Source organism: Microcaecilia unicolor, chromosome 3 (assembly GCF_901765095.1).
Source record: "Microcaecilia unicolor chromosome 3, aMicUni1.1, whole genome shotgun sequence".
Taxonomy (NCBI): domain Eukaryota; kingdom Metazoa; phylum Chordata; class Amphibia; order Gymnophiona; family Siphonopidae; genus Microcaecilia; species Microcaecilia unicolor.
This window is the reverse complement of record NC_044033.1, coordinates 182614096-182640937: the sequence shown is the minus strand read 5'-3', so window position 1 is coordinate 182640937 and position 26842 is coordinate 182614096. Positions and strand designations below refer to the sequence as shown.

Below are 26842 nucleotides of genomic sequence, written 5' to 3'. Positions count from 1 at the left end.
CTGAGCGGATTACATAACAATAATAAACAGGTTCAGTAGGGGATTAAAAAAAGACAAAACAAAAAAAGAAGCCATGGGAAGAGGAAACAAGAGGAACTCAATTAATCATAGGATAGAGAAGAACAGAGCCGACAAGAAAAGGTCCTAAATGCTGAATACTCACAAACCCCAGCCACACCGCAGTATTGCCTCAGTCAGGCCCAGAACAGGGTAACTGACCCCTGACAGGGATAAACAGGGAAATAAGTAGATATAGGTCTCCTTGGAAAGGAAGGTTTTAAGGGTAGAGCAGAAATCTATATATGTGGGTATGAGTCTTAAAGCGGAGATACTTACCTGTAACAGGTATTCTGCGAGGACAGCAGGATTCACATTCTCACAAGTGGGTAGACGACCCCGTGTCACCCAGGTCAGCATGATACCAAGTTTGCGAAAGCCTTCTGGAGCGTGAGCAGCGCTGCAACGCGCATGTGCGAAGTGCCTTCCCATCGTAGCATGACCATGCCTCTTCAGTTAAATACAAAAGCATAAAAATGAAGTAAAAAAGAAGAGCACTCCAAGGGAAGGTGGGCAGGATTCTGAGAATGTGCAGCCTGCTGTCCTCGGAGAATACCTGCTACAGGTAAGTATCTCCGCTTTCTCCGAGGACAATCAGGCTTACATTCTCACAAGTGGGGAACCCCTTGTATCAAGGCTCATCCAAAACAACAAACAGTGGTCAATTGGGCCTCGCAACAGCAAGAATTTAACGCAGATTAACCTGAAACTATACACAAACTAGATGTGAGTGCAGCCTGGAACAGAACAAAAACGGGCCTAGGAGGGTGAGTTGAATTCTAGACCCCAAACAGATTCTGCAACACTGACTGCCCAAATCAACTGTCATGTCATGTATCCTGCTCAAGGCAGTAATAAGATGTGAATGTGTGGACTGAAGACCACGTCGCAGCCTTGCATATCTGAATGGAGGCTGACTAAGTGGGCCACTGACGCAGCCATGGCTGTAACATTAAGAGCCGTGACATAACCCTCTAAAGTCAGCCCAGCTTGGGCATAAGCAAAGGAAATGCATTCTGCTACCCAACTGGAAATGCTGTGTTTACCGATAGCGACTCCCCTCCTGTTGGGATCAAAAGAAACAAACTGGGTGGACTGTCTGAAGGGCTTCATCTGCTCCATGTGAAAAGCCAATGCTCTCTTGCAGTCCACGGTGTGCAAGCTGCTTTCGCCAGGATGGGCGTGAGGACAGGAAAAGAATGTTGGCAAGATAATCGACTGGTTCAGCTGGATCTCAGACACCACCTTCGGCAGGAACTTGGGGTGCATGTGGAGGACTACTCTGTTGTGATGAAATTTTGTATAAAGTGCATCTACTACTAAGGCCTAAAGCTCACTGACCCTACGCGCTGAAGTAATAGCCACCAAGTAAATGACCTTCCAGGTCAAGTACTTCAGATGGCAGGAATTCAGTGGCTCAAAAGGAGTTTTCATCAGCTGGGTGATGACGACATTGAGATCCCATGACACTGGAGGAGGTCTGACAGGGGGCTTTGCCAAAAGCAAACCTCTCATGAAGCGAATAACTAAAGGCTATCCAGAGATAGGCACTAATTGCACTAAGGTGAACCCTTACAAAGTTGGTCTTAAGACCAGACTCTGATAAATGTGGAAGGTATTCAAGCAAGCAAACATCCTCCATTTAAAAGAATAACACCTCTTAGTGGAATCTTTCCTGGAAGCCAGCAAGACTCGGGAGACACAAGCCAAAAGACCCAAGGAAGCGATTTCTAGGCTCTCAACATCCAGGCCGTGAGAGCCAGAGACTGGAGGTTGGGATGTAGAAACGACCCCTTGTTCTGTGTGATGAGGGTCGGAAAACACTCCAATCTCCAAGGTTCTTCAGAGGACAATTCCAGAAGAAGAGGGAACCAAATCCGACGCAGCCAGTAGGGCGCAATCAGAATCATAGTTCCATGGTCTTGCTTGAGTTTCAACAAAGGTTTCCCCCACTAGAGGTATGGGAGGATATGCATACAGAAGACAGGCATCAGACACTAGTCTGTCGTGGGCCTGAAGCCTGGAACAGAAATGAGGGACCTTGTGGTCGAGTTGAGTGGCAAAAAGATCCACCGAGGGGGTGCGCCATGCTCAGATCATCTTGTGGGCTATGCCAATATTTAGAGATCACTTGTGAGGTTGCATTTTCCTGCTCAGTCAGCCAGGCCAGGCCATTGTTTACACCTGCCAGATAAACGGCATGGAGAAACATGCAGTGATGGCGTACCCAAAGCCACATCTGGATGGCTTCCTGACACAGAGGGCGAGATCCAGTGCCCCTGCTTGTTGGTGTAATACATCACAACCTGATTGTCTGTTTGAATTAGAATAATTTGATGGGGCAGCCGATCTCTGAAAGCCTTTAGAGCATTCCAGATTCCTCCTACAATGAAACCTATGAGATCTGGGGATTTACCTAAGCCCGAACCCTGCTGTTATATATAGATGCAATACACTGCGGCCGTTGGAGAGGTTTCATTGTAGGAGCAATTGCCATTTGGGCATGCCACGAAGCCCCACTCCCCTCCGTCAACAAGAGACGTTTAGATTTGTCACAATTAACTTTTAGGCCTGACATAACCCCAAATGCCCTCACAATGACCAGTACAGGCTCCAGATGTAGCTGGGATTGGGCAAGGTATAACAGTATATCATCAGCGACATTCTGTCTCCACCAGACCCCGAAAGGTGTCTCTAGCCCATATCTTTATAGACAAAGGTTCAATTGCCAACAGGAACAGTAGGGGAGAGAGAGGGCATCCATGTCTACTTCCACACTGCAGCTCAAAAGGGGCCATCAAATTCCCATTAATCAAAAGATGGGCTGTTGGCCTCCCCAAGTGGTAAATCTTCCCCCCATGCCACACTTGTCCATAACCCAAAACAAGTATTCCCATGATATGCTATCAAAGGCTTTTTTCCTTATCTAACCCTGCTATGGCTGCTGTGTTTCCGCTTCCCCTGTGCTCAGGTAAAAGTTGTGTCAGGCTTAGAAAGATCTCTCGGTCGTTCTTCGGCCATATTGCTTTAGTGAAAATGGTTATGGTCCCTAGGTTACCTTCAAACCATGCCTATTTGGATGATGCGCCGGGATGAGTTTAAATTTCACTCAATTGTATACCGGTTTATCTGGAAAGGAAGGACTCCAAGGATCAACATGGATAAACTGTTTTTGGTTAAGCCCAGGAAGGTCTAATCTCCCAGATATATGGTCATATAATGTTGCTGCTTTGCCGAGATGGATTCATGGTTACACAGGAAGGATAAAGTTTTTCCTCTGGGGTGGGTGGAGGGATTGAGTCCACCATTCTGTTTCTTTAATTTTCTACATGCTCAAGAGGGTCTCACTGTTAGATAATCGCTCTAAATTTCTGTTTATGTCTCCGCTGAGAAGGGCCTGGAGGTGGTGAAGAAGCTTCAAGGCAGATCAGGGGCCATCTCTTCCTTTTTGCAGATGGAGGGTAACACTAATTTCCAACCAGGATGAGGTAAATCAGTCTTTATGGAATGGTCCTCTCAGGGACGCTGGTCCCTGGATCAGTTGTTAGCCCTGAGGGGGGGTCCCACTTCTTTCCAGGTACAGCAGACATGGGGGCTTCCCAATAAATACATTTTTTCCTACTTTCAGCTCCGACACTATTGGAAAATCCTAGCTACAGACGCTTCTGAGGGCCTGTCTCAGGGAAAGCTGGATCACTTGTTTGCTCAGACGCCTGCTTTCCTCAATAAAAACTCTCCTATTATTTATTTTTATTGCATTTGTACCCTGCACTTTCCCACTCATGGCAGGCTCAATGCGGCTTACATGGGGCAATGGAGGGTTAAGTGATTTGCCCAGAGTCACAAGGAGCTGTCTGTGCCTGAAGTGGGAATCAAACTCAGTTCCTCAGTTCCCCAGGACCAAAGTCCACCACCCTAACCACTAGGCCACTGGAATCACCGTTTTACGGAAGACTTGGCAACAGAATCTTCATCAAAATATCACTGAGCCACAATTTTTGGCACTTTTTGATGTTTTGAATGCCTATGTAAAATCTGTGGAGCTACAGGAAACCCAGTATAAAATCTTGCATAGATATTACCTGACTCGAGAGAAGGGAGCTAACTTGGGGCTTTGGGTTAGCTAGGTGTGTCTGTAAACATTTAGTTGGATCCTACATTCATTCACTTCTAGAATGACCCAACTTGCTCATTTGGTACTAAGCCCTTTCTCTTCTGGAAGCTGCATTTGCCATGCTCGGTGAAATAGTATTATGGGACCCTGTTGCTGGGCAGCCAAAAGACGCTGGAGGCGAATGGGCTATCCAGGCTTCAGTGTTGGTTTGTCTACAATGGTCTGCTCCTACTTAAGGAAGTGATTTTTGTGCATTAGATATCGGAAGATCCTCTGTCTTTGCACCACTGGGTGTGGCTAAAGTGAGGAACCTTGCCTACTTTGAAATCCTTACATATCACAGGTCTCCGCATATTGATACACAACTATGTGGCTTTGTGACGCACTTTCTTAAGTAATCAAGATTCAGATACATCTATTCTGAACTCCAGTATTGAGACCTAAGGGAGGGGGGATGTTTGTTTGTGTGAATGGAGCCACAATGGGTGTATGAAGGAAGACAAAGGCTGTAGAGGTTGTATGGATGGTTGACTACTGGTGGAAGAAAACAGTTAAAAAGCTCTGATAGGGTGTGTGAACAGTGTTATACTGATAGGATCTTGACCTGCTTTCCTTTATTAATGTTTGATGAAAAATTTTCTATTTAACAGGTGACATGAATAGTGTTTTACATAATTAGTTTTGACTCTTTTTTTAGCCCAATGGACTGTTTTTGCTCTGCTTTTCTGACCGTTCACACTTTTCATGGTTATACATAAAGATATATTTTTTTTAAGGAATGCTTTTGTGCTTCACTTATCTATTCAGATATTTGTCAACATTTGCCTATTTCCAATCTGAAGGTTTACCTTCAAAAGCTAAGCAAAAGATGTATTCAGTTCAATAAAAAAAGACATTTTCTTTTCTCTGTTTTGATTTATTTCTATTTATTACCTTTAAAAGTGGACTAACATGCTACCACACTACTTTTATCAAGCAAAGAAATGGTGGAATTCTCTACCAGTAAAAATACGGACTCAAAGACATTTTACTATTTTTCGTAAAGTGCTGAAAACTTTTTTTGTTTAGAACATTTCTGGCTAATTCACAGGCTGGATGTTAATGCTTATGTTGCTATGGAGTTAGGGTTCATCTCATTATCTATTATTTCTCGATGCTGTATGTAAGCCACATCGAACTCTTGAGGTATATGTGGGATATAAGTGTCAGACCACTGGCACTCTGATATGCCACCTTAAAAAATGGATCATAAATACATGCAGAAAGCAAGTTCCCTGTAAGATAAACTAGTATCACTCATACACATGCATCAGAGGACAGGAGATCAGAACTCCTGAAAGCTTGCTACTTCATATGCTCATTAGCCCTGCATAAAAGCCATCTTTACCCATCTACTTTGCTGTTTCCTTTTAACTTACATTCAGAAAAATAGCCAACACACATAACAAATGCCCTACCTTATCAGCATTATTCTAATTCTAAAGGGGGAAGGGAGAGAGAGCAAGCATTAAAAAAAAAAATCCAAAAGCCTAAGAAATCAGCATCACACTCAAAATCAGCCAAATTTTCATCAGTTCCCAAAAAGGTATAACTACCTTAAGAAACACCTTTCCTAACATTCAGATACTTTTGGGTCAAATCACGGTCTCGTTTTTCAATCCTTTTTAGCTATCTTCCCCTAACAGAAAGAGAACCTAAAAGGTTAAACCTATAAATCTGTCTATTAAGAAAAAGGTTTTGGGGGATCTGATTTTAACAGCCAAAAACTTAAGAGAATGTAAAACCAAAAATAATATGGCACTAAGGGCCTCATTTAGTAAACTAGTCTCTAAGTCTCTTATCAGCTTATAATACATACAGATGGCTACAAGTTTGCCACAAGTTTCACCCAGTACAAAAAGTCCTTTAACATCCAGTATTAGTCATACCAGCTCTCAATATGGGGACAGATCAAAAATCTGCAAACCGCATGAGCAGAAAAAAAAGAAAGCTACGATTTTCTTCTTCCCATAAACAAGGAACGGTGTGTTTCTCTCTACACTTCTGTAGCAGAAAAGCCGCGGATGTTTTTATGCAACGAAAACAAAGCAGAGAAGGGCTGAACATGCTTTGAAAAAGAAGGAAGACATACAAACCCCAAACCAACCAACCTTCCTGTCTTCTGATCACACTTAAAAAGAACAGCACCTGTCACATCTGCAGAAATTGTTCCTAACCCACACATTGACAGCGATTCTCCTCACAGGCTGTGTCTAAGCACAATCCTAAACAGCAGTTTGGTATGTTACTGTTTAATGCTAGTGAAGCATTAGCCTTCTTCTAGTGAGCAGCTGCTGTTGCCGTGCACCTTACCACCCATTCCTGCTCCCAACCGATCCAAACCACAGCTCAATGATTTCTCCTGCCACCTAATCCATGGCTCTTTAGAAAGAAGCAGGTGAGGAGTCCAGGACTGCTGGGCTCCACAACGTGACAGGCACCTGGGAGCCAGCAAAGTAAAAGCAATGCACACTACTTGCTCTCTCCTCTATTAGATCCAAGCAGAGCAAGCTGACAGAAATCCCATGCTCCACAGATACTACCATATAGTAAAAGGACCCTTGAGTATTTAAACTAATACATCTGCCCTTTTGATTTGCGACGTATTGCATCTAGGCCTAAATTTAAGATGCCTCTGAAAGCCTGATGCCTTTGTAAAATAGTGTGACCTTATTTGACACTTTTTTCCATGCTCTTTGCGTTTCTCTGTTATTTGTTATATTTTTTTCATTTGTTCACTGGTAATTTATTGTTGTGCTATGCTCTTCCTCCCTTCTGGTCATGTTGTTTGTTGTCTTTAGGTCGTGTTATTAACTCTGTGTTTTTTTTGTAAACCATCTTATTCTCCAAGGATATCACGATGGTATAACAAATCTCTCTATATAAAACGCACCTCCAACGTTCTAATGAAGCCTCTGTTAGTTAGCCAACATTCTAAGTGAAGAGGGTGAGATCGCATTGTATCTGCCCCGCCCACGCGTCAAACGTGATGACGTCGAGGGCGGAGCAATGACACTCAACCAATCGCAACGCTCGGCAGCAAAGCGTCAGGGAAGGAGGTGGCGCTCTCGACGTCTAGCCTTTTCTTCGCTGTGTTCCGCCTTCTTCTGACGTCAAGGATGACGTCAAAAGAAGGCGGAACATAGCGAAGGGAAGGCTAGACATCGGGAGCCCCGCCTACTTCCCTGACGCTTCGCTGCCGGAACCGCAACGGAGGTAAATTTAAAAACAAGAAAAAAAAAAAACCCATGTTGGGGGGAGAGAAGAGGGTGGCCACTAAAGTACAACAATGGGAGCGGGAGGGCAGGGGAGAAACGACAGCATGGATGCGAAGGGGGGGGGGAAGAAGAGGGCGGGCCAGGCTGGGACATGAGAGAGAGAGGAGCATGGATGCAAGGGGGGGTCATGGAAGGGAGACAGGGGACTTGCTGGAAAAGGATGAATGGAGGCGGCAGGGGACAGAGGAGCATGGATGGGCATGGATTGGGAGGGCAGGGCTCAGGGAGAGAGGGCAATTGCTGGAAAGGGATGAATGGAGGGGCCAGGTGACAGAGGAGCATGGATGGGCATGGATTGGGAGGGCAGGACTCAGGGAGAGAGGGAAATTGCTGGATAGGGATGAATAGAGGGGACAGATGGGCATGGATGGATATGGATTGCAGGGCAGGCCTCAGGCAGAGAGGGGAAATGCTGGATAGGGAAAAATGGAGGGTCCAGGTGACAGATGAGCATGGATGGGCATGGATTTGAAGGGCAGGACTCAGGGAGAGGGGAATTGCTGGATAGGGATGAATGGAGGGCACAGATGGGCATGGATGCATATGGATTGCAGGGCAGGCCTCAGGCAGAGAGGGGAATTGCTGGATAGGGATGAATGGAGGGGCCAGGTGACAGAGGAGCATGGATTGGAAGGGCAGGACTCAGGGAGAGGGGAATTGCTGGATAGGGATGAATGGAGGGGCCAGATGGCCATGGATGGATATGGATTGCAGGGCAGGCCTCAGGCAGAGAGGGGAAATGCTGGATAGGGAAAAATGGAGGGGCCAGGTGACAAAGGAGCATGGATGGGCATGGATTGGAAGGAGAGGACTCAGGGAGAGGGGAATTGCTGGATAGGGATGAATGGAGGGGACAGATGGGCATGGATGGATATGGATTGCAGGGCAGGCCTCAGGCAGAGAGGGGAAATGCTGGATAGGGATGAATGGAGGGGACAGATGGCCATGGATGCATATGGATTGCAGGGCAGGCCTCAGAGAGACAGCGGAATTGCTGGATAGGGATGAATGGAGGGGACAGATGGCCATGGATGCATATGGATTGCAGGGCAGGCCTCAGAGAGACAGCGGAATTGCTGGATAGGGATGAATGGAGGGGCCAGGTGACAGAGGAGCATGGATTGGACTCACACTTTCACTCTGACTCTCAAACACTCACTCTCACATACACTCTCCCAAACATACACACTCCGAGGAAAACCTTGCTAGCGCCCGTTTCATTTGTGTCAGAAACGGGCCTTTTTTACTAGTCTACTGTAATAAAACGCACCCTCAACGTTCTGAGGACACTGACGTCACTGCAGGCACTCACACACCGGTTCGTAAGTTCATGGTGGTGAAGCCACAACACTCATCATGTCTTCATGCCCCGCCCTCGCGTCACACGTGATGACGTCGAGGGCGGAACACGTACACAAGGCAAATGAACGCACAGGGAGCAGTAGGGAAACACTACTCCTCCCCTTCCAACAAATCGCAGCCGCCGAGGACGTGCCCATCACCCCGCCCCTTTCGCCCCATCACCCCGCCCCTTTCGCCCCATCACCCCGCCCCTTTAAAGGTACAGCCCCGCCCCCCATCGCCCCCTCTTCCCCTCATCACCTTTCCTCCCCCCTGTCACCTCCCCTCACGCCACTATCCCTGGTGGTCTAGCGGTACCTGTTCGCTCGGGCAGGAACGAAACAGCCCCCGCTTTCCTGCCTGGAGCGCTGCTGCTAGCTGCCCGGCTGCATCGTGTGTGAGTCCGGCTCTAGGAGTTTCAAAATGGCTGCCGAGAGGTCAAGCTGCCTCGCGACACTTCAATTCTCGGCAGCCATTTTGAAACGCCGAGAGCCGGACTCCCACACAATGCAGCAGGGCAGCTAGCAGCACCGCTACAGGCAGGAAAGAGGGGGGCTCTTTCTTTCCTGCCCCGACCGAACAGGTACCTCTAGACCACCAGGGAGACTAGCGTAAGGGGAGGAGAAGGGAGTCCCGTGCCCGCTAGCGCCCGTTTCATCAGAGGCAGAAACGGGCCTTTTTTACTAGTGTTCAAATAAAATAGATGAGCAGAGACGCTATGACTGATCCGGCCAATTGTCCAGTTCCGAGCCCAAAGAGCAACCACCCCAATAATTGGAAAACACACTAACTTGAGATGGAAGGTGGTCCAAAAATCTCTGCAGGGATAATGCACAAAAACAGGCTGACAGGCAAGCAGAACTCTCCAACTGGGTAATTCTGTACTGCTGTGGCAAGATGCAAAGAAAGGAAATGAACACAAACCGAGTGCTTTTTTTTCTAGGAAAAAAATGTGCTGGTACCCATGAGAGCCAACCTTGGGGGGGGGGGGGGGGGGGGGGGGGAAGGGTAACCAGGGATTATTTTCAGCCAGTACAGTTTATACAGCCATGCTATCCAGAACAGTTCTACCTGGAAGGTGGTTGCCCCTGAATCTGAAGGTCACAGTCTGAGACTGGCTGATCTATGAATGAAGAAAACAAAAAGAGCAAGCTTGGAGATTTTAGGTGAGAAATTGAATAGGGTGGATAGGACATTTTTGGAAGGCAAGAAAAAAGGTGCCCGTATTCTGTACCCGTGCATACTGGCTGAAAAAAAAGCACTACACAAACCTAATGTTTTCTTTCTTGCCTCACCAGACCAGTCCAGACACCTGGGATCACAGAAGCAGAGAAAGGGCAAACACCAAAATAAGGGATAAGGCTGGAACAAACAGCATGATGTACAAACTAATTTATTGATAAAAACACCTGGTGCGGTCACGTTTCAGCCTCCACTTTGCACACCTAGGTATACAGATCTGTGAAATATGTACACACTAAAAAACATTACCCACATGAATTTAAAATGACATTATCACAAACCTATAAAATCACATCCATAGTGCATTCTTACAGTGATGTTACCAATAGGCAGCACAAACCTTTATAGTTTAAATGACTCATTCATATGTATCAGATCCATGCTAAAACCTGAAGAAAACTGCTAAAAATCCAATACATCAGCCACATGATTATTCAAACCTTCAAAGAAATGATTAACAAATCTAACCATACTTTGCTAAATCCATACTGACTCTTCCCAAGAACACCATGTTTGTTTATATGACCAATAATTTTATTCCTAGTAATATTTTCCACCATTTTACCCAGTACCAGTCTCATCATGCAATAGTTTCTTGGGTTACACTGCCTCTCTCTGGTCCTCAGGTGGAAGTACATTTGAAATAGTTAATTACCAGTAGCAGTTCCACACTTTCATATTTAAGCTCCTTTAGAACTCTGGCATGAATACCACAGGTGAGTTGATACTATTTAGTTCATCAAATTGCTGTAGTAGCTCTTTCAGATTCACTAATTTGTTTCACTTTTTCTGAATCGTCACCTGTTATGGGCATATCCCCTGTATCATCTTGCAATGGCATTACCCTAACTGCTCCACAAAACCCATAGTTTGTTATTTCTATTTATTTTTTAAACCAACTTGGGCCACTAGTTTAGTTTATTTGAACTTGATATACCGCCCTTCAATACAATCACAGCAGTATATAATAAAATCAAAAAATCATGAGGAAAGGAACTCCATAACATGTCAAAGGATAGGGTTAAAAAAAGTAAAGGCTAAGGCAGACAGGGCAGATATATAGATATATATATCTATATCTATAGATATATATCATAGAATATTCCAGGGCAGGCGGCACAGTCGACCCAAGTCAGGGGCAGGAAAAGAAGGTGAAGGCTTTGCTGAGTAAATACGTTTTCAGAAGACATCTGAAGCGAGGGTAGGGTTGTTCAGATCAAAATCAGTTGGGAGGGCATTCCAGAGGGTAGGAGAAGCACAGGAAAAAAAAAACAAAGCAGAGCGACGGGCTGATTCTAGGCAGGAACACTGCAAAGGAGGCAGGGTCAGTCAGGATGAGAGTGCTGAGCGAATAACCCTAGTGGGGGTGTAGGGAGAAATAAGAGATGAAAGATAGGAGGGAAGACCTGAGACTGTGTGCTAGGGTGATAATTCACTATCGACCGCCATCTAACACTCGAAACCCATGCAAACAACACAACCAAAAAGATGTTCTATTGCATGTGGAAACTGAAAAGAATAAGACAATACTTCCCAAGATCCGTCTTCCACAACCTAGTGCAATCCCTCGTCCTCAGCCATCTGGATTACTGCAATTCGCTATACGCAGGTTGTAAAGAGCAAATACTAAGAAGACTTCAAACAGCCCAGAACACTGCAGCCAGACTCATCTTCAGAAAACCAAAATACGAAAGTGCTAAACCCTTACGAGAGAAGCTGCATTGGCTCCCACTCAAGGAACGCATTACCTTTAAGATATGCACATTAGTCCACAAAATTATCCACGGTGAAGCTCCAGCCTACATGTCCGACTTAATAGACCTACCACCCAGGAACGCTAAAAGATCATCTCAAACTTTTCTTAACCTCCACTTCCCCAACTGCAAAGGCATAAAATACAAGACGCTGCACGCATCAACCTTTTCTTATTTAAGCACGCAATTCTGGAATGTACTACCACGCAACTTGAAAACAATCCACGAACTTACCAACTTCCGCAAACTTCTGAAGACTCATCTCTTCGATAAAACTTACTGCAAGGAGCAATACACATGAAGTCCACACTCACTACTCCAGAAATACACCAATACATTCTTTTCTGAACTCTAATCCCCCGTAATCTCATCACACTTAAACCTTCATTCACAGAAAATGTTATACCGAATGTTCTTTTGCTAAGGTTTTATCACCCTACCGATTTCCAGTTGTCTCTTTCCATTGTTCTTTTCCTTGACCTTTTCCCTAAAGACACCTTGACTTTGTCTCGCTTAACTTCTCACAATGGAATCCATAACTGATTGTAACAAACTGCATTTCCATGATTTACAATGTATTGTAAGCCACACTGATCCCGCAAATAGGTGGGAAAATGTGGGATACAAATGCAATAAATAAATAAATAAATCTTGAACTGAATATAGTAAGATATATTGAATCAATTGTGAGAGGCAAGCAGAGGGGTAATATCTGACCTGTGGGTGTGTGAAAGCAGATGGACAGCGGTATTCTGAACTGTTTGGAGACATTTAAGGAAGACCTTCAGGAGACCAGAATAGATTATATTGAAGTAGAGACTAAGGAACAGAGAAGGGTTGCACAGGAGGAGTCATCAAGGTAGTTAAGAAGGGAACAAATGAATCTAAGAAAGAAGAAGTAACTTTTCACTGTAGTGGAGATGTGAGAATGGAACATCATAAGTACATAAATATTGCCATACTGGGATAGACCAAAGGTCCATCAAGCTCAACATCCTGTTTCCAACAGCAGCCAATCCAGGTCACAAATACCTGGCAAGATCCCAAAAAAGTACAAAACATTTTATACTGCTTATCCCAGAAATAGTGGATTTTCCCCAAGTCCATTTAATAATGGTCTATGGACTTTTTCTTTAGGAAGCCGTCCAACTTTTTTTAAACTTTGCTAAGCTAACCGCCTTTACCACATTCTCTGGCAACAAATTCCAGAGTTTAATTACACGTCCGACAGGCAGGGCATGTCTCGAAGATGGGCTGAAGCATCATCAGTCGGTGCATGCGCCCTTGATGCCTGAGCATTGAGTTGGGTGCACCCTGGAATGGCACTTCTTGCAGCATGACCCAGACCAGTTCCTTGAGGGCGGGCATCAGTAAAGGCAAGGCCGATCTAGTGTGGAGAAAGCCTGAGAAGATATCGGTGACAGAACGGAAGCAGGGTCCCAGCTTTGGGGCAACTGGTGCATCGGCACCACTTCAATCAAAAAGGACCGATGCTGGTGCTTCTTTGCCTTTGCTTGATGCCCAGCATTGGAGTCCTTCAGTACCAACGAAGACAAAGCAAAATCCACACAGGTCCTCTGACGGCAGCTACTGACATTAGACATCGAGGCAGGGGGAAAACCTCCTCAATGACAATGCATCGCCACTGTCTCATGCATCTCCAGAAGCCATGGGGAACAAGGATGTCAATGTATTGGACTTCTGCATGCTGAAAAGTCTCTAAGGCACAGCCTCTCTACTTTTCGGGGGGGGGGGGGGGTTCTGCATTTGAGCACAAAGAGAACAATTAGAGGACTTATGGTCAGGGCACTGGCATTTTAGGCACATGTCATGAAGAGTCAGTCACAGTCATGGAGGAGTGGCCTAGTGGTTAGAGCACCGGTCTTGCAATCCAGAGGTGGCCAGTTCAAATCCCGCTGCTGCTCCTTGTGATCTTGGGTAAGTCACGATTGTGAGCCCTCCTGGGACAGAGTAATATGCAGTGTACCTGAATGTAACTCACTGAGCTACTACTGAAAAAGGTGTGAGCAAAATCAAAAAAAAGAAAGTAGTTTGTGCACCACTTAAACCCACTGGCAAGTTTCTGGAACATCACAGGAAAAATGGCTGCAGTAAGCTCAAATGATTAAAAAAAAAAAAGTTTAAGACTAAATTTCTTGGGGGGAGTTGAGGAGTAGCCTAGTGGTTAGTGCAGCAGACTTTGATCCTGGGGAACTGGGTTCAATTCCCACTGCAGCTTTAAAGTCCCACAGAGAAAGTGAAACTGCGGGTTCCGGTGGGAAGGCACTCGGGCATGCATGGTGTGGACCTACCAAAGACTTCTAGAAGTTTTGTTTGGAACACTGTGTAGCATCCATGCTGGCCTCCGTCAGGGGATGTCATCCACTTATGACAATCCTATGTCCTGCTTGTCCTCAAAGAAAGATCATTAAAGATAAATACTTTAGTAGAAAAAGTGGTTAAAGTTGGACCTAGTCATAGCATTTTGGTTTAACTAGTGTTTAATTTTAAACAATGTTGAATAGTCCAAGATTCAACTAAGCCCAAACAGTTATTACAGAAATAATATTTTTGTGTTACTGGTATCAACAAAGCGATGTCATCAGTGTAAGTATAAAATTTTATATTCAAATTGGATAACCAGGGACCAAGGCTACTCAATATGTTAAATAATATTGACGAAAGAGGGGAACCCTGTGGTACCCCAGAACTTGCTTTCCAAGATGTAGATTGTCTTTAGGTGTTTTACACTAAGTTCTTTCTGTCAGAAAGTTATAAAATTGGTGATCTATTACATCAAAAGCTGCTGACAGGTCAAATTGAAAAATTATGGCCTGATGGCCTTTACAAAATAGATCTCTAAGCTCTTGCATGAGTATTCCTAGTAGTGTTTCAGTGCTAAACCCCCTTATAAAACCAGATTGGGTTGGGTGTAAACTATTGTGATGGTGTAGATAATCGGTTAGCTGTTTAGCCAAGTCCTCTAATATCTTTAGATAAAGTGGAATATTAGCAATTTGTCTGTAGTTACTCAGATATTGTTTGTACCCAAAGGGCTTTTTCACAACTGGGGTCAATAAATATTTCCCATCAAAGTGGGAAATATACCTGAATTCAATGTAAGAGTAGTCCAGATGCAGAACCAACTTATTAAATATGATGGTGGGTTATGTAGAAGGTAGCAATGATCTAACTCACAATGAGAGCAAACGCATTTTTTTTGTAATAGTGATTGTATTTCCTGAAACTGAATTGGATAGAAATTATTAACCAGAATGTTCATAACTTTAGCTAAGTTGTTAGGGATGTTTATAGAAGATTCTTAATTGTGAAGAGTATGTCTTTCCTAATTTTCAGGATATTTAGTCTGAAAAAATTCTGATAACCCATTAGCTGAAGGGAGAGTTAACTGAGAAGAATGAGTGAATATTAGGGTTTTAGAGTTGGTGATGTATTCCACTACCCATAATACATTTCCTGAGTTTGTGTAATCTGTGCTAATCAATTTTAAATAATATTCTTTTTTTAAGTGAATAATATACTGTTTATATTTATGATTAGCCCATTTCTGACAAATTTTTACAGCCACATCATTTTAGTCCATGTATGTTCCAATTGTCTGCATTTTTAAGTCTAATAATACTTTGTTAAACCATGGGTTTTTTGGTTGTCTTAAGGGCGACTATTCATGTGTTGGCACAATATTGTCCAACATAGTCTGTGTGATAAAGTTCCAGTAATGTCACGTAGCTTGAGGATTGCCTACGGTAACAGTAGTATCTTATAGTAGTGGGGGGGGGGGGGGGGGGGGTTACAAAAATGATCATAGTTAATTTTTCCTCTAGAGAATTAAGTTTTTTGACTAGGTGAAGGCTTTACATTTTTAAACTTCCTGTTCATTTCAAAATTTAATTGGTAGTAATCAGTCCAAGATTCCAGAAGAAATCCATGAACCATAGCTTTCCTTGAAAGTTCGTTGAAGAAACAAACAAATCTAAACAGTGGCCATATGTTTATGAATCATGACAACATTCATGCTCTGGGCAGAGGAGGCCATGGCCTGAAGCATCCTACTAGCACAGTCCTCCTTCAAGACCCTAGATGGATGCTGTCCATGCTTGATAAAAATTACCATACTAGGTCAGACCAAAGGTTCATCAAGTCCAATGTCCTGTTACCAATAAAGGCTAATCCAGTTCATACCTAACTGTCACTATCTCATAAAGTAGCTGGATTCCATACTACTTACCCTCAAGGATAAGCAGTGGCTTTCCCCATATCTACCTTAATCTATTGAATTGACCTTCAGGAACTTGTCCAAACCTTTCTTAAAATCAGTTACACAGTTTTTACCATATTCTTCAACAATAAGTTCCAAAGCTTAACAAGATGTTGAGTGCAAAATAAATGAAATTATATTAAGTGGGCTAACTTTGTAACTTTATTGATGTCCCCTTATTTGCATTTATCTGTTCAGCTCCTCCAGAGATTTTATTACCATGCAACATTCTGTGGAAGAGCTCGTCCCCTCCCTCGTGGTCTGCCAACTCTTCTCTCTTCCACTTCCCTCCACATCCGCGATCCGGTACAAATACCCCTAAATCTCAAACTCCTTCCCCCATCCTACCTTCAAACTCATATTTGAGATTGCCCATCACCATGATCAGTCACCGTCCCGCCCGCCACAGCGACTCCGTCCGAGTCCCACTCCCACTCCCCGCCGTTTTTCTTCTCCGTCCCTTCTCTGAAATAGCCCGCCTCTCCGACTCCGAGGAGTTTAGGTTGAGTCCTTGGCAACAGGAAGTACAACAGAAGGGGGCGGGACGCGACGCCAGAGAACGAGAAAGAAAGCTGTGTAGATGACGTCAAAAGGTTTATCTCCCTTTCCCTCTCCTCCGCGCAGCCGTCATCCCCAAGGAGGTTGGATAAAACGGGAGACGACGTGAGCCTATTCTAATCCATTGTATGAACTAATGCCAGTAGGCGGAGCTTGCCGCGTTTTTAGTACACCCAAAACAATAGCAAAAGATTAGAACTGCCTATGGTCCGGCTGAAACAAGTTTAAAGCTCTTTCAGTTGGATAGGAAGTGCCTTAAAAGGTGGAGAAAAAAATAATATTTTTTGTTTTATTTAGTGGACAGCTTTTTAATTTATTGGAAAGCTTACCATATGTAGATATAAATATCATAAAATAACAATTGAATATCACTAAAACAGCTTCAAAAATTATTGTAGCTGGTGGAATCAGCAATTATAAACCGTATTTTGTGTTCATTTTTCTACACTGTTCTATACAATACAGATGACCAAATTTCAGTGAGGATATCCTTTTTCCTGATAGGTTCATCTTAACCAAGGCTTTTTTTGAGTGGGTACTAAGTAACTTGGGGGGTACTGAGTACTGGTACCTTTTCCATTGTCTGCTAAAATTGACCCATGGTCCCCAAATTTTAATGAAAGAGCTCAGGCTCTACACACCAATTCTGCCTTGTCTTAGATTCTGTGACTGGTTGTAGGCAGGGGGCCTGGCTATTGTGGGGTGGATCCCTCAGTGATCACCCCACCCCTGAAAGTGGCCTGTCATTTGAGTACTGGCACTTTTTTCGCTAGACAAAATGCACTGACTCTTGTAATCTGCCTTGGGAAGCCTGGTGTTATAAAGATAATGGAATTAAATGGAAGTATAATGAAACTCTCCTTTCCTTGTGGCACATGGAATCACATCTTCATCTGTTTTGTAGGTGTTTACCTTTTAGATACACAAATGGATTATTCTGTTTTGAACATGTGTAACCCGCTCCTCTCACCCAGAAACGGATTCACGCTCAGGAGGTGACCTCCGTGAGCTGATCTTGGGGTTTGGGAGACTGGGTGCGCACTACTCACTTCAGGGTCCCTACAGGTCACACACAGGAACCACACGGTAGCCAGGCGACTTTTCTGAGAAGTTCCGAGAGAAGAGGACATTTATCTGGTAAGTGAACATTATTTTGCTTTGTGCTTTGGGAACTTAAAAATTCGGGTTTAAAGGAGGAATTGTAGGTTAGTGATAGGCAAAATAAAAATATAAAAAGCAAATTTTATCAACTAATCTCCATAGTCTTTTTCCCCTTAGTTTAAAAAAACTTTGTACCACAGCATTAACAGATAGAATCTAGCAGGCACTGCAGGATCTAGTTTAGTATTAAGGGGGAATAAAAAGAGAGAGAGAGAGGGGAAAGCAAGCAGGACCTAGTTTAGTATCAACGGAGGAATAAAAAGAAAGAGAGAGAAAAGCAAGCATTAACTAGTTGCCATAGAGGGGCATAATCGAATGTCGCTGGCGAAATAGATCGCCGGCGATCGATTTTGGCGGTGGTGCAACAGCACTTTTCCTGGACCCTGTTTTTTCACGAATAAGGCCCCAAAAAATGCCCTAAATGACCAGATTACCACCAGAGGGAATCGGGGATGACCTCCCCTGACTCCCCCAGTGGTCACTAACCCCCTCCCACCACAAAAAATGATGTTTCACAACTTTTTATTTTCACCCTCAAATGTCATACCCACCTCCCTGGCAGTAGTATGCAGGTCCCTGGAGCAGTTGTTAGGGGGTGCAGTGGACTTCAGGCAGGTGGACCCAGGCCCATCCCCCCCTACCTGTTACAATTGTGCTGCTTAATGCTTAGTCGTCCAACCCCCCCAAACCCACTGTACCCACATGTAGGTGCCCCCCTTCACCCCTTAGGGCTATAGTAATGGTGTAGACTTGTGGGCAGTGGGTTTTGAGGGGGATTTGGGGGGCTCAACACACAAGGGAAGGGTGCTATGCACCTGGGAGCTCTTTTACCTTTTTTTTTTGTTTTTGTAAAAGTGCCCCCTAGGGTGCCCGGTTGGTGTCCTGGCATGTGAGGGGGACCAGTGCACTACGAATCCTGGCCCTTCCCACGAACAAATGCCTTGGATTTATTCGTTTTTGAGCTCGGCGCTTTCATTTTCCATTATCGCTGAAAAGCAAAAACGCCCAGCTCACAAATTGTCGAATAAAACATGGATGTCTATTTTTTTCAAAAATACGATTCGGTCCGCCCCTTCACAGACCCGTTCTCGGAGATAAACGCCCATGGAGATAGACGTTTTCATTCGATAATGCCCCTCTATATAAACTAAAAGACATTTTTATATTAGGCTAATATCCTTAATACTGTAGCAAGTTTTAAATTATTGAAAAACTCAAAAACACTAAGATGGAGTCAGCAGTCCAGGAGCGAGAGGGGTGCTATCCAGTCTTTTGCATTGAGTGTCACATGTATGATAATCTCCCATTTGGTGAGATGTCATAAGTGTGTGCCCGATGCAAAGAGCTCCTAGCTCTCAGAGAACGTGTCAGTTCTCTTGAGGCTAGAGTAGCAGACTTGGTGGAGCTGAGGGAGACAGACAGGTACATAGAGGAGACCTACAGGAATGTTGTAAAGAAGTCCCACCTCCAGTCTGGTAGCCCCTGTGCTACCTTGGAGGAAGGAGGTCTCCTAGAAGGAGAGCATCACCCTGGTGAAGAAGGAAGTACTCCTGTAGCCAGGACCTGCCCACCAGGGGATGTACTATCCTCTCACACTGAGGATATGTCTCCAGGTGCTGCCCGGGAGGGAAAGGTTAGGACAGCTTTTGTAGTTGGTGATTCGATCATTAGGCATATAGATAGCTGGGTAGCTGGTGGACCTGAGGATTGCCTGGTGACTTGCCTGCCTGGTGCGAAGGTGGCGGACCTCACGTGTCACCTAGATAGGATTTTAGATAGTGCTGGGAGGAGCCGACTGTCTTGGTACATGTGGGTACCAATGACATAGGAGAGGTTCTGGAAGCCAAATTTAGGCTCTTGGGTAGAAAGCTCAAATCCAGAATCTCTAGGGTAGCATTTTCTGAAATGCTATCCATTCCATGCGCAGGGCCCAAGAAACAGGCAGAGCTCCGGAGTCTCAAAGCGTGGATGAGACAATGGTGCAGGGAGGAAGGTTTTAGAATTGTTAGGAACTGGGCAACATTCTGGGGAAGGGGGAGCCTATTCCGAAAGGATGGGCTCCACCTTAACCAGGGTGGGACCAGGCTGCTGGCATCGGCATTTAAAAAGGAGATAGAGCAGCTTTTAAACTAGAAACGGGGGGAAGGCTGACAGTCGCTCAAAAGCGCATGGTTTGAGATAAGGTATCTTTCAAAGATATCACCAAAACAGGGAAGATAGGGCAGTGGCGTTCCTAGGGGGGGCAGTGGGTGCGGTCCGCCCCGGGTGCACGCCACTGGGGGGGGGTGCCACGTGCCTGTTGGCGCTGCTCGTTCCGTGCTCCCTCTGCCGCGGAACAGGTTACTTCCTGTTCCGTGGCAGAGGGAGCATGGAACGAGCGAAGCAGACAGGCGCACGGCACCCCCCCCCCCAGCAGGTAATAATGCACCCGGGGGGGGTTCGTTTTGCCGGGGGGGGGGGGCGCTGCACCAGGGAGGGCGCATTGGCGATCCACCCCATGTGTCAGCCGCCCTAGGAACGCCACTGATACAGGGTATCCTGATAATGAGGTTGCAAAAGAGACCATAGTAGATAAGGTGTCCTTAAATAAAAATAAAAATCAGACAAAAGATTGCAAACTAATACTGTGAAGTACTGAGCATGATGTAAATAGGAACAACAAACATAGTTTGAAATGTCTATATGCGAATGACAGGAGCCTAAGAAATAAGATGAGAGAGTTAGAATATGTTGCACTAAATGAAAAATTAGATATAATAGGCATCTCTGAGACCTGGTGGAAGGAGGATAACCAGTGGGACACTGTCATACCGGAGTACAAATTATATCGTAGTGATAGGGTGGATCGAATTGGTGGAGGGGCAGCATTGTATATTAAGGAGAGCTTTGAATCAAATAGATTGAAAATTCTGAAGGAAACAAAACACTTCTTGCTATCACTGTGGATTGAAATTCCACGTGTAAAGGGGAAAAGGACAGTGATAGGAGTGTACTACCGTTTGCTGCCCAGGATGAACAGACAGATGCAGAAATGTTAAAGGAAATTAGGGACGCAAACAAACTGGGCAACACAATAATAATGGGTGATTTCAATTACCCTGATATTGACTGGGTAAATGTAACATTGGGGCAAGCTAGGGAGGTAAAATTCCAAGATGAAATCAAGGACAGCTTTATGGAGCAGGTAGTACAGGAGCCGATGAGAGAAGGAAAAATTCTAGACCTAATCCTTAGTGGAGTGCATGATCTGGTGCGGGAGGTAATGGTGCTGGGGCCACTCGATAACAGTGATCATAATATGATCGGATTTGATATTAGCTTTGAAGTATCAAATACGTTAGCGTTTAACTTTAAAAAAGGAGACTATGATAAAATGAGAAGAACAGTGAAAAAAAACTTAGAGGAGCAGCTGTGAGGGTCAAAAATTTACATCAGGCGTGGATGCTGTTCAAAAAACATCCTGGAAGCCCAGGCCAAATATATTCCGTGTATTAAAAAAGGAGGATGGAAGACCAAACGACAGCCGGCATGGTTAAAAAGTGAGGTGAAGGAAGCTATTAGAGCTAAATGAACATCCGTCAGAAAATGGAAGAAGGAACTGACTGAAAATAATAAGAAACAGCATAAGGAATGTCAAGTCAAATGCAAAGCGCTGATAAGGAAGGCTAAGAGGGACTTCGAAAAAAGATTGCGTTGGAGGCAAAAACACATAGTAAATATGTTTTTAGGTATATTAAAAGCAGGAAGCCGGCAAAAGAATCGGTTGGACCGCTAGATGACCGAGGAGTAAAAGGGGCGATCAGGGAAGAAAAAGCTGTAGCGGAGAGATTAAATGAATTTTTTGCTTCGGTCTTCACCAAGGAAGATTTGGGTGGGATACCAGTGCCAGAAATGGTATTCGAAGCTGATGAGTCGGAGAAACTTAATGAATTCTTTGTAAACCTGGAGGATGTAATGTAACCACTTGTAACCACTCGCCTCCACCTACCCTCCTCTCTTCCTTCCCGTTCACATTAATTGATTTGATTATTTATTTTTTGTCTATTAGATTGTAAGCTCTTTGAGCAGGGACTGTCTTTCTTCTATGTTTGTGCAGCGCTGCGTATGCCTTGTAGCGCTATAGAAATGCTAAATAGTAGTAGTAGTAGTAGTAGTAGTTCTACAACCTGAAGAGTAGCAAATCTCCTGGACCGGATGGTATTCATCCCAGAGTACTGATAGAACTGAAAAATGAGCTTGCAGAGCTATTGTTAGTAATATGTAATTTATCCTTAAAATCGAAGATTGGAGGGTGGCCAATGTAATGATTTTTAAAAAGGTTCCAGAGGAGATCTGGGAAATTATAGACCGGTGAGTCTGACGTCGGTGCCGGGCAAAATGGTAGATGTCAAGCCTCTTAAGACTTGTTAACTGTAAAGTCTCAATATCTTGAAGTATAACCTTGGCACACCAGAACACACCTGAAGTCTCTTTATTTTCTGAAGTTTCTTTTATTGAATAAATACAGATAATTTACTCACAGTCAGATGTTCAGAAGTGTTGCCCCAGGGCACAGAGACTCCGTAATTCTGAGAGCTGTATCAGTGGTTGGAGGTAGAAATCTGAGGAGAGGTGAGAAAATAGTCGAACAGGTAGAAGTAGCTCAGAGCTGGGTGACTGGAGAGTGCAATATCTCATTAGGAAGATATATTCAAGGTAAAAAACCAAGTTCGTTCCAAGGACTGAAGCAGGACAAGACCTGTCTGAAGCAAGATGGAGAATGCCTCATGGAGAGAAAGACAGGGAGGTCAAGAAGGCTCACACAGGCCCAGGGAGGAGGTGGTAAATACCAACGGGGACAGAGCTTGCCACCAGGTGGCAAGGGTGGTCCTAGAGGACAGCCCTCGATTGGAGGGAAAGGTTGTACTTGGCTGACCTCTCAGGACAGAGATAGTAAGAATGACCAGGAAATTATAGCAGGTAGACAAAGGAGCCAAGCTTGGCTGAGAAAGAGAGGAGGTCTGGGCAGCAGCACAAACCAATGGTAACAGTTCTTATACAGACAGGCAAGTGTGACTGCATTGCCTGTGAACTACATTACACACAACGCATTGCTCACGTATCTTTGCAGTGAGAACTGCAGCAATGAAAATCCTTAGAAGTGAGAATCACAGTAAAATCATTAAACACATTTTAGGATCACATTATAAACTAGTGCGAGCAGGGGCGTATCTGAACTGCGGCGGTAGGGGGGGCCAGGGCCAGAGAGGGGGGGCACATTATAGCCCCCCCCCCCCGCCGCCGCCGCCGCCGCCGCCATTGCCGATCCCCCTCCCCCCAGCCGCTGCCATTGCTAACCCTCCCCCTCCGTTGCTCGCCTACCTTCGCTGGCGGGGGACCCCAACCCCCGCCAGCCGAGGTCCGCGTCCTCCTGCCGCTGCCGGCTGCCTTTGGTCCTTTCATTCTTCCATTGAAGCTGGCGCCGACGAAAAAGTTTCTTTTGAATCTGACGTCGCTGCACGTTGCACGTTGTACGTGCAGGACGTCAGACTCAAAAGAAACTTTCGTCGGCGCCAGCTTCAATGGAAGAATTAAAGGACCAAAGGCAGCCGGCAGCGGCAGGAGGACGCGGACCTCGGCTGGCGGGGGTTGGGGTCCCCCGCCAGCGAAGGTAGGCGAGCAACGGAGGGGGAGGGTTGGCAGCGGTAGGGGGGTCCAGGGCGAAATCTGCGGGGGCCCAGGCCCCTGAGGCCCCACGCAGATACGCCCCTGAGTGCGAGGCTGTCAGAGGACAGAACAGTAGAGACTATTATTAAGATCAAAATTACAGAGCATATTCAAAAGCATGGATTAATGAGACAAAGTCAACATGGATTTAGTGAGGGGAAATCTTGCCTCACCAATCTAGTACATTTATTTGAAGGGGTGAACAAACATGTGGATAAAGGGGAGCCGGTTGATATTGTGTATCTGGATTTGCAGAAGGCGTTTGACAAAGTACCTCATGAAAGACTCCAGAGGAAATTGTAGAGTCATGGAATAGGAGATAGTGTTCTATTGTGGATTTAAAACTGGTTAAAAGATAGAAAACAGAGAGTAGGGTTAAATGGTCAGTATTCTCAATGGAGAAGGGTAGTTAGTGGGGTTCCCCAGGGGTCTGTGCTGGGAACGCTGCTTTTTAACATATTTATAAGTGACCTAGAGATGGGAGTAACTACTGAGGTAATTAAATTTGCTGACGACACAAAGTTATTCAAAGTCGTTAAATCATGGGAGAATTGTGAAAAATTACAAGAGGACCTTACGAGACTGGGAGACTGGGCGTCTAAGTGGCAGATGACGTTTAATGTGAGCAAGTGCAAAGTGATGCATGTGGGAAAGAGGAACCCAAATTATAGTTACGTCATGCAAAGTTCCACGTTAGGAGTCACAGACCAAGAAAGGGATCTAGGTGTCGTCGTTGATGATACGTTGAAACCTTCTGCTCAGTGTGCTGCTACGGCTAAGAAAGCAAATAGAATGTCAGGTATTATTAGGAAAGGAATGGAAAACAAAAATGAGGATGTTATAATGCCTTTGTATCGCTCCATGGTGCAACCGCACCTCGAATATTGTGTTTAATTCTGGTCGCTGCATCTCAAAAAAAATATAATGGAATTAGAAAAGGTGTAGAGAAGGGCGACGAAAATGATAAAGGGGATGGGACGACTTCCCTATGAGGAAAGGCTAAAGCGGCTAGGGCTCTTCAGCTTGGGGAAAAGGCGGCTGAGAGGAGATATGATAGAGGTCTATAAAATAATGAGTGGAGTTGAACGGGTAGATGTGAAGCGTCTGTTTATGTTTTCCAAATATACTAGGACTAGGGGGCATGCGATGAAGCTACAATGTAGTAAATTTAAAATGAAACGGAGAAATTGTTTCTTCACTCAATGTGTAATTAAACTCTGGAATTCGTTGCCGGAGAATGTGGTAAAGGCGGTTAGCTTAGCGGAGTTTTAAAAAAGGTTTGGACGGCTTCCTAAAGGGAAAGTCCCATAGACCATTATTAAATGGACTTGGGGAAAATCAACCACTATTTCTGGGATAAGCAGTATAAAATGTTTTGTATTGTATTATATTGTAACATTTATAACCCGCGCTTTCCCACTTATTAGCAGGTTCAATGTGGCTTACAAATATAACAGGTTTACAAGAATACAAAATGGATAAAACAGCAGAATATAGTATATAAAGAGGTGGACAATAAAAAGTGGGTAAGTAAGATGGGTAAGGGAGGAAGGTGGTAGAGGTAGGGAGTGGGAAGAGGGTGTAAATTGGGATAGTGTGTTGTAATTAAGGAAGAATGTATAATGATGGCTGGAAGAGGGATGAAATCAAAAATGGGTAAAAGAGGAAGCATATTTCAGGTTTTGTACTTTTTTGGGATCTTGCCAGGTATTTGTGACCTGGATTGGCCACTGTTGGAAACAGGATGTTGGGCTTGATGGACCTTTGGTCTTTCCCAGTATGGCAATACTTATGTACTGAAGAGGTCTTTCTCTAGCACTACTCTTCACTTTGCTGATTGTCTGCCCCTGAGGCTGCTTTTTCTCTCAGCGCATGCTTGGTTTCAAAACTGAGAGGAAAAGCAACCGCTTAGCAAGCAATGGACAGAGTGAAGAGCAGCACTGGAAGAAGACCTGCAGTGTCTGCTCCTCCGTGTCCTCCCCAGCCTCCAAGGGGGACCCTCTGCTGGAGTTTTCTCTCTCCTGCGCCTTTCAGGACGCGATCACCCGGGTCCTGTTAGAAGCAGGAGAGAGAGAGACCCCAGCGGGGAGGCCTGGGCCCGAGGAATTTCCCCCCTCCCCGCAGCAGCCCTGGGATAAACGCCTCAGGACCCTTCCTTCATTTCCGTGTTTCAGAAGAAAATATGGTAGGATTAAACAGGGTAGATTTACTTCATCAGCATTAAAAAAAAAAAAACCAAAACCCTTGAGGATTATTTTGTCAAAACTTCAATATAACCAGTTTTCATGGATCCAAATTAAAAACGTGACTTTAATAAGCTATTCAAACTTAACATAAGCATTCATGCGACTCAGCTTCCAATTGCAGCACACACCGACTGTGGCCAAAGTTTTGCCAAATAGGTTGTGTCAAGGGGGTCCACTGACATTTTAAGAAAGCAGCTCACTTCTAAGCTTACACGTTTTGCATCTTGACACAGCAGTCGGTGTCTGCTACACTTGGAAGCTGAGTCGCCTGGAAGGGCCTCCTCTTTGCTGGGGGGAGAGGGTAGGCGAACTGCAGTTTTTGTTTTCATCCAAAACCGAACTGCTAATTTTCGCTGCTGATTTGGTTTTGGTTGCTATTACAGATAAACCATTTGATTTCTTTCTTATCTTTAATCCCCAGGTCAGCCTCTGCTAACCTTAAGGCACAGAGTTGAGCTTTGGCTGACATACATTGACACTAGAGCACTTCATGCCTCATCATAGGAGCCAACTCTGTGGGTGCTGTGGGTGCTTGAGCACCCCCAATATTGAGAGAATTCCTTGTATGTGTTCAGGGAGGGGTTATTTCCATTGGGCTTAGCACCCCCAATAATTGTGAAAAGTTGGCTCCTATGCCTCAGATTCTATGCAGGTCTCTTCTGTTGGGGTCTCAGTAGATGTTAATGCAGCGTAACCCTGGTGCATTATTCTCTGGCCATGTCTGTGAGAGCGAGTACATTCTGCTAGACTAGCAGCAGCATTCTCTCTGGATCATTTGCATCTGACCATGTATTCCTCTCCAAACCCTCTCTCAAGACTCCTATTGTTATCTTCGTTGCAACCACCAAACTAAAGTTAACGGTGAATGCAGCATAACTTTTGCAGGGAGCTCTGTTGCAGAGGCTCTCGGGGTGTGGCATGGTCCCGTTTCCTTCTCTGGATTCCAACAGAGCAAAACTTCTTACAGTGAATGAACCTCCTGTTACACCAGTGGTTTGGCTTAAAGCACTCTATTGTATTATATTGTGAAATTCTGTGGAACACCACATCTCTCTTCCTCCTCCCAT

The 26842-nt window shown here is 44.8% G+C and overlaps 1 protein-coding gene across 2 annotated transcripts in view; it reads right to left on the bottom strand.

The window, feature by feature from the left end:
• TIMELESS (timeless circadian regulator) overlaps positions 1 to 16521 on the bottom strand; it is a 163180-nt gene extending 146659 nt beyond the window's left edge. Inside the window, exon 1 of one of the 2 annotated variants that reach the window (XM_030196703.1) lies at positions 16453 to 16521. The gene's annotated coding sequence lies outside the window, so the exon portion shown is untranslated. Of the gene's footprint in view, positions 1 to 6321; positions 6345 to 16452 lie in introns of those variants that run through there. The other variant, XM_030196706.1, reaches the window with a different exon arrangement.
• Positions 16522 to 26842: the final 10321 nt, after the last annotated feature.